Genomic DNA, 8,145 nt, shown 5'->3' on the forward strand with positions numbered 1-8,145 from the left:
TGGGAATTATATGGGACCCACTTTGGAGATGAGGCCATGGGAGGCTCAGAGAGGTAAAGGGACTTGCTCAGGGTCACCCAGGTGGTGCAAATGCTAGAGTCATGGCTCAGACCATGTCTTTGAGATGCCAGAGCCTGCACTTGAAATTGCTGAACTATGAGCTACTTCACAGGTCCTGTCCTGCCCCTGCCCCCAGGAAACCTTCCCTGCCAACCCTGGGGACGCACCCTCTCCTGTTCTGAAAGACATTGCTTCCTGCAGCTGGCCCTGGTGAGTGGATGTAGCTGGGTGGCGGGCGCTGCAGGTTTTGGAGTGACCCGGCAGCATCATTCCCCATCTGCTAGACTGGCACCCCAGATTCCCTTCCAGGTGGTAACTGGCAGAAGAAACCTCCTGACAGTGGCAGGCGGGCAGTGAGCGAGGTGAGGAGGTCTTTGGCTCAGGCGCCTGCATGAGTGCCAACAGGTGGGACGTGCCCCCACAGGCGCTGAGGGGTGGTGCCTTGGGGAGGGAGGCAGGGCTTGAGGCCAAAGCAGTGGTCCAGGGGATGGCGGGAGGCCCAGGGTGGTGCCCCAGGAAGGAGGGAAGTGAGGTGGAGGGAGAGGTTTAGGAGGGAGAGCCAATGAGACTTACTGGCCAACTGAGTGAGGGGAGTGAGGAGGTTTGCTGACTTGGCCAGCTGACCCCAGCCCTCAGCATCCTTGGCTCCTCTCTCTTCAGCCCGCCAGGAAATCCTGCCGGTCTACCTGCAAAATACAGCCAGCATCAGCGCATCTGTCTCCGTCGCCCCTCTCCAGGACTACAGCAGCCTCCCTCGGCCTCCCTGCTTCCACCCACAGCCCACAGCAGCCAGGGGGTCTTATTAACGCAGAAGTCCCAGAGCAAGCCCCTCTTCTTCTCACCCTCATCTCACGTCTGCGCCAGCCCGCCTCTGTGACCTGCCACCACCGCTCCCACCTTGCCGTCTGTTTACGTCGCATCAGCCACCCTGGCCTCCTAGCTGTTCTCTCTGCTGCAGAGAAGCTCCCGCTTCTGGACCTTTGCACGTGCTGCCCCCTTCGCCTGGATGTTCTTCCTGGGATCACCACGGGGCCCTCCCCCACCTCCCCAAGAGGCCTTCCCTGGCCATCCTGTTTAGAATTTCCACCTCCACACTCCAGGCCCTCCCTAGACCTCTTCTCACTTTGTCCTTAGCCAGATTATGTGTCACCTTCTGCCACGCCGGATCGTTTTACTTTCTAGAACGTTTGCTGCCTTGGAACGCAAGCACGACACAAGCAGGGCCACCGCGGGTGCTCGACCGATGCTGAGTGTAGGAAGTGGTCAGAAGGTGGTGGTGCTTTGAGAAGGGAGGGAACAGGCGGGTGGGTGGAGGTTGGAGGAGATGAATTCAACTGGGAAAATGGAATGGACCAAAGGAGCGGTCCAGAGGTCAGTCAGTTATCAAGGGCGTGTACCTCCGTTTCGGCATCTGCAAACTGGGCTAGTCATAATCCCGGCTCCCTCCATGGCCGGGTGTGTGGGGTTTGACGCACGAAAGGAGGCGGCCGTCCTTAGCACACGGTCAGCCCTCAACCCAGGGTGGCTCCCTGGCTTGTCGGCTCTCTCCTGTTTGCCCAGCCGCCGCGACAACTCCCGGAGAGCGACGACGCACTCCAGGCCCCTGGGGCGTCCGGCAGTGTCGTGGAGACCCACGTGGCCCCGAGGAGGGGTCCCGCGCCACGGTCTTCTCCCCAGCTCCCCAGAGAGGCTGCGCCCCACGTGACTGCAACGTCTCCTCCCCCCTCCCTCTCCTTTGGCTGTTTCTTCAACCATGGGAGAATCGTTCTTCTTTCCCTCGGAGCCTCCATTGGTAACCAACCTCTTGATGGCAAGGAGAGGATTTTTAAAAATAGCTTTATTGATTTCAGTTTTTGGAATATAAAAGCAACCGATGTTCTTTGTTAAAAAAAAATTAGATGGTACAGAAAAAGGAGAAAATAAAAACGAGCCCAAAGCGTGCCATTCCGAGATGCTCGTCATCGGAAGTCAGCGTCCGGCCTCCTGTCTTTGTCACATGGAGGCGCACATACATTTTTGGGTCCAAACGGATGGGGCAGAACTCCAGGGCAGACAGAGCAAGGTGGGAACTGGAAGCTTGGCCAGGCAGATGCCAAGGCAGGGCTGGCGCAAGGGGCTTGTGTTATTGTCTGGTACACGGTCAGAACAGAACCCACAGCCTATCCCACGGGCCAGGTCAGCCCAGCACATTCAGCCAGTCCCACCGAAAACTTTCATGGGAATGTTTCCAACAAGCACCTTTCCTGTTTATTTTGAGCTTTACAAAACAAATGCCGTGTAGCCATGATCTCATTTAATTCTCAGAATAGCCAAAAGGGAGTTCCTGTGATTCGTCTCATTTTACAGACAAGGAAATCGAGGCCTGGGAAGGCAATGTATCTTTGTCCAAGGCGCACAGTAAGTTCATAACTAGGAAACTAGGATGCAGGTGTCCTGACACCGGCTGGGGCCTTACTGACCACGGTCGGGAGAAGAGTGACTCGTAAGGAGAAACACATTCTTACCACGTGCCAGACACTCGGCTCACACCATCTCCTTTCATCCTCTCAGTATCCCTGCCAGAGAAGCTTATTCTGTCCATTTGTACAGATGGGGAAATTGAAACCAGAGAGGTGAAGTCACTTTCCCAAGGTCACTTTCCCAAGTGGGAGAGTTAACTGAGCTGGGGTATGTCTGGCTGTTGGGGTAGAGCTGCAAACATAAGCTAGGGATGGGGCGGGGTGAGAAGGATGTGCCCTTTTGTCAAGGGCAGCCTTTCTGTCCCTCATCTGGGCATCTAGGGTGGACCCTCTGGTCTCAGGTGCTGGGGTCCCAGCTCCAGTTCTGACCTCTCTGGTCTGAACCTGGACCACAGAGAGGGGGCTTGGGTTTAGCAGCAGCGCCACCTGGTGGCTGATTTACTGCCACAGCACCTGGACCTGCCTGCTACCTGCCGGTCCAAGCTGAGGACTAGTGGGAGAGTAGCGGGACGGGGTGGGGGTGGGGGTGGGGTGGCAGGTGAGGGCAGGGAGGCCCAGGACTCATTCTTTGCTGTTAGAGACCTGGGCCAAGCCAATAGCTGCCTGGTATAGAGCTAAAACCAGGGGGTCTGGATTTGATACACCGGTATTTGAATTCTAGCTCAGCCTGTGTGATGCTGGGCAAGTTCCTCTAGATGTTTACACATCTGTAAAAAGGGACTAAATCACAGCTGCAGTGGTTGTGTTGAGGCTTATGGAAAATAACATGACCTTATGCTGGATGCATGGTAGGCACTCAATAAACAATACTTCAGGAGCTCAATAAATGACACTTGTCTTCACTCTACAGCTCCCTTCGTCTCCTCACTCTACCATCTGACCCTCTGGGGGCTCCCAGAGATCAGGCCCAGATTCCTCTGTTGGGTTTCCCATAAATCTCCACCTCTGGTGGGGCCCAAGGTCCTGTTCAGACCACGCTGAAAGAGCCTTCTCACTCCAGGAATGGTTGGCGTTGGAAAGACAATCAAAAGGAAGGCAGAGGAAATTCCCAGAGGAAAGGAAGGCAAGAAAAGCCAAGTGAGGGCTAAACCCAAGCGGGGGATCTCTGGAAAACCAGTCTGCACCAGCCTAGGAAGGTCAAGGTCACGGAGTCCCGGGTCCATGCTGGACTCACTCCCCGCCTCTCGCGGCCTGCAGTTATGGCCGGGCCTTTTTGACACTGCCTGAAAGGCATGGCCCTGGTCATCAGGCTCACACCAGCCCCACCGTCTCTGTCCCCTTCTCTTTAAGTCTGCATCCTGCATGGTGCTCTGTCGAGGCAGGTGACCCTGGGTGCCCTTTAGAACTCTGGATGGCTACAATGCCCCCCGATAATTATCAAGGGCCCTGGCATGTCTGATAACTCTTGATGGCTCTCAATACCTGCGAAATGCTTCCCAATGATCCTTCATTTTTCTCAATAGCCCCCGTAACTCTCAAGCCTTCTGGTCACAGCCTCTGTGCTGTGACCTTACATTGCTCCATACAATTCTCCTGGATCCCCAGGACTCCCCCTTTCCCAACATCTTTCAAGTTTCCAGGGTCTCTGATTGTCCCCTCTTCTCTCAGTGCCTCTCACTGGTCCCACAACCCCTGGTCCCTCTCAGTAAACCTCAGTGCCCTTCTATTATTTCTGGGATGCTATGGACGCTTCCAGAGGTCCCTAGTGTTACCAAAGATGTTTCAAGGCCCCAGAAGACCCTCAGACCTTCCCCACATGGCCTCCATCACCATCCGTAGCTTCTCCATGGCCTTAAATGAATCGTCAGTGCTGATCGCTGTGGCGGCACCCAGTGGATCCCATCGGTGCTATGATGGCGAATTTCATGTGCCAACTTGACTAGGCTAGGGATGACCAGATAGCTGGTGAAACTGTTCCTGGGAGTGTTTCCAGAAGAGATTAGCATTTGAATCCATACACTGAGTCAAATAGGTCACCCTCACCAACGCTGGTGGGCATCGTCCAGTCCACGGAGGATCCAGTAGAACAAAAGGCTGGAGGAAGGGCACATTTGCTCACTCTGCTTGAGCCTTGACACCCACCTCCTGTTCTTGGACATGAGTGCTTTTGGTTCTCAGACCTTCGAGCTTAGATTGGAGTCACACCACTGATTTTCCTGGCTGTCCAGCTTGCAGACAGATCACAGGACTTCTCAGCGGTGAGCCAATCCCTCTGAAATGTCTTTCTATATATGTGTGTTTGTATTGATACCCTACTGGTTCTGTTTCTCTGGAGAAACCTAATACAGGTGGTCTGTGGAAAACGCACAGGCCCTGGAGCCAGACACACCCGGGGCTGTTACCCAAGCTCTGCCATGTTCCAGCTCTGTGACCCTGGGTAGCTGACTCTACCTCTCCGAGTCTGTATACTCATGGGCAGCATGAGTACACCATGCCAACCCACAAAGTGGTTGAGGGTGAGGTAACACACATGAAAGGGCCCCAGATGGTTTCCAGCACTGAGTAGGTCCTTCAGTGTCTACTAATTCCCTTTCCCCAGTTCCCCACCTTGGAGCAAGCTGGGAATGCACTCATCGAAGTCCCTGTCCCGTGGAGGGAATCTGTACCAGGTGCCAGTTTTGATAACCCTGTGAACTGACCCCCTCGCTCTGTCAGAGAGATTGGGGGTGGGGCCACACCAGCCTCACTGCAGGTGAAGTCGCATGGGGGGGGAGTTTACAGAATACAGGTCAGGGATGGGCAGAACTCCGGTTTCTACCTGGTTCCCCCAAAGCCTGTATCTGTCATTACTAAGGCTATTCTCTCACCTCGAATGCCCTTCCCCGCAAAACTTGTAACTCAAGTCTTTAGTCCTTGGTTAAGTGGCTGAAAACATGGGCTCTATGCAGACCAGGCGAACTGGATCCAAGCCCAGCTCCTCCACCTGCCAGGAGGAGGCATATCTGGTATCTCTTTGGGCAAATTAGTTACAGTTTTAAACTTTAGTTTCCTCATATAAACCACGGGGCTAACAACACTCACCTCTTAGATGGGTTGTGAAGCTCTGCTGGGTGATACAGGCACAACAGGGACACAGCAGGTGTTCAAGAAAGTTCTTACTCCTGCTTTGGACACTCCCCGAGTGCTTGGTTCTTGGTACATCCATCCTAAAGTTTCTCATGGAGTGGTTCTGACCCTTCCACTAGCCTGGAAGCTTGGAGAGTGGTGTGTGTGTGACTCCTCCCAGCATCCATCCCCTCCCCACCAAAGTGGACCTTATTTAAATGTGAGAGACAGAGAAGTGGCCAGAGTCAGCAACAGATACTGAATTTTCTCCCTAATGGATAATGAAAGGCCCAACTCACTGGCTTTTTTTTCTTTTTTTTGAGTTGGAGTCTCACTCCATCGCCCAGGCTGGAGTGCAGTGGCACGCTCACGGCCACACCAGTGTCTACCTGCTGGGCTCAAGCGATCCTTCCGCCTCAGCCTTCCATGCAGCCAAAACTACAAGTGCACGCTTCCACGCCTGGCGAATTTCTGGATTTATTGGAGAGATGAGGTCTTGCCAAGTTGCCCAGGCTGATTCTCAAACCAGTGGGCTCAGGCAAACCCCTCACCTTAGCCTCCCAAAGTGCTAGGACTACAGGCTTGAGCCACCATGTCCAGCCACTCATTGGCTTTTTAACAGCCTGAAATGGTGCAGGGCACTGATTATGAGACAGGAGGAAGAGGAGTGCTAGGGGACTCTTGGGCCATTTGTGTTTCTCTCTAGGCCCCATTTCTTCACCAGTCTACCAGTGGTTAACCTGAGGCCCACATAAGTGGGCACACGTGCTCAGTGCCACATTTTAGAACTCCAACTAGCTAAAGATAGGAAGTCAGAACAGCTCCTCCCCATGAACTTCCTCCTGTCCAGAGGGGTGTGAACTTCTCTTTACTAAGAAGAGTAGGAACACTGAAGGGAAGGTGCTGTTCCACTTATCTTAATATCCCCTGTCCTGGGTCCAAGTATGAAACATGATGGGTGCATATTTAAGGGCTGCAGGATGCATGAAAGGACCCAGTTTTCCAGAGTTGGCAGAGTTTTCTCAGAAGAAAGATCCTGCTCTTTGGAGCCTGATCCCCTCCCCCATCCTATAGGAAAATCTCTTAGGCCTGAGATAGACCTTGACTTCATTTCCAAAGGTCCCTACCCCGTCTCTGGTTAATTGCAATGTCCAATACAGCCAGGCTGTGGAGTCACACTTGGCCAGCAGGGGTCACTAGCAGCCTGCAGGGTCTACTGCATAGTTTCTCCTGTTATTTGGTAGGCTGAAGAATCTGCAAAACAAGTTACACGGGAGGGAATGAGGCCCACATTTCTGTGACCCGGCCTCTTCTTGTCTTGCAACTGGCAGCTGCTTAACACAATACCCTTCAGACATGAGGAGGGAAGGTGGCAGGAACAGGTGACAGCTCTGTGAAGGTAGGAGGTACTCAGGGATCCTCTGTGGATCAGAGATGCTCTGAATTCCAGAACTCTGTGGGATGCTTTCCCTGTGAGTAGACAGTACCACCTCCGAGACGGTGACAGTCCAAGACAGGACCAGGTAGACTTTAAGCAAGAAAGGTGACCAGGCAGGAACGAGCGGCCACCAGTGTGAGACGATCTTACTGTACAGTGAATGGGCAGCAGAACAAAACACATTCTGTTGTCTTAAGTGGCTGCTTGAAAATCTCAGACACAAATTTAGAGATATCTAAGTTCTGAGCAATACTGCAAACACGTCGTGAGTGCAGGCACTCTTCATTCAGGATAACTAGTGTGAACACAGAACTCTACCTCTCACACCCAGAGCTCACAGGATCACTATCATTACCCTGAACTGAAAACAGGAGCTGCTATCCCCATTATAGAGATGAAAAAACTGAGGCTTCGGCCAGGCATGGTGGCTAATACCTATAATCCTAGCATTTTGGGAGGATGAGGTAAGAGGACTGTCTGAGCTCAAGGGTTCGAGACTAGTCCAGGAAACTTGGCAAGACCTCATCTCTACAATAAACCAAAAAACTAGCTGGGCATGGTAGCACATGCCTGTAATTCCAGCTTCTTGGAAGGCTGAGGCAGAAGGATCACCTGAACCCAGAAGGTCGAAGCTGTGGTGGTTGTGAACGTGCCACTGCATTCCAGCCTGGGCGACAGACAGTATGACTCCAACTCAAAAAAACCAAAAAACAAAAAACAAAAAAAACTGAGGCCGGTAAGGGTAGATCCTGTAGTCTAAACTAGAGCTGCATGCTCCCCGTCCCCATCCCTTTCCGCCTTCCTTGCCTGCCTCAGACATGAGGGTCTGCCTACTAGGATGGGGTATGAGCCTTGTGGAAGCTACTCCTACCATTGCGAGGAGAAGGCCGTGGCTTTCTTTGGGCCTCGTTGCATGAGAAAGAGCAAGGCATAGTAATTAAGAGAGGGCTTTGAAGCCGGGCTCGGTGGCTCAGCCTGTAATCCCACGCCTTGGGAAGCTGAGGCGAGTGGATTGCCTGAGCCTGCGGGTTCGAGACCCGCCTAGGCAACTTGGCGAGACCTCATCTCTACAATCAATCAAAAAATGAGCCGGGCGTGGTAGCGCATGCCTGTAATTCCGGCTACTCGGAAGGCTGAGGCGGA

This window comes from Carlito syrichta, unplaced genomic scaffold, assembly GCF_000164805.1.
Source record: "Carlito syrichta isolate Samal-C Ts95f unplaced genomic scaffold, Tarsius_syrichta-2.0.1 Scaffold304318, whole genome shotgun sequence".
Lineage (NCBI taxonomy): Eukaryota > Metazoa > Chordata > Mammalia > Primates > Tarsiidae > Carlito > Carlito syrichta.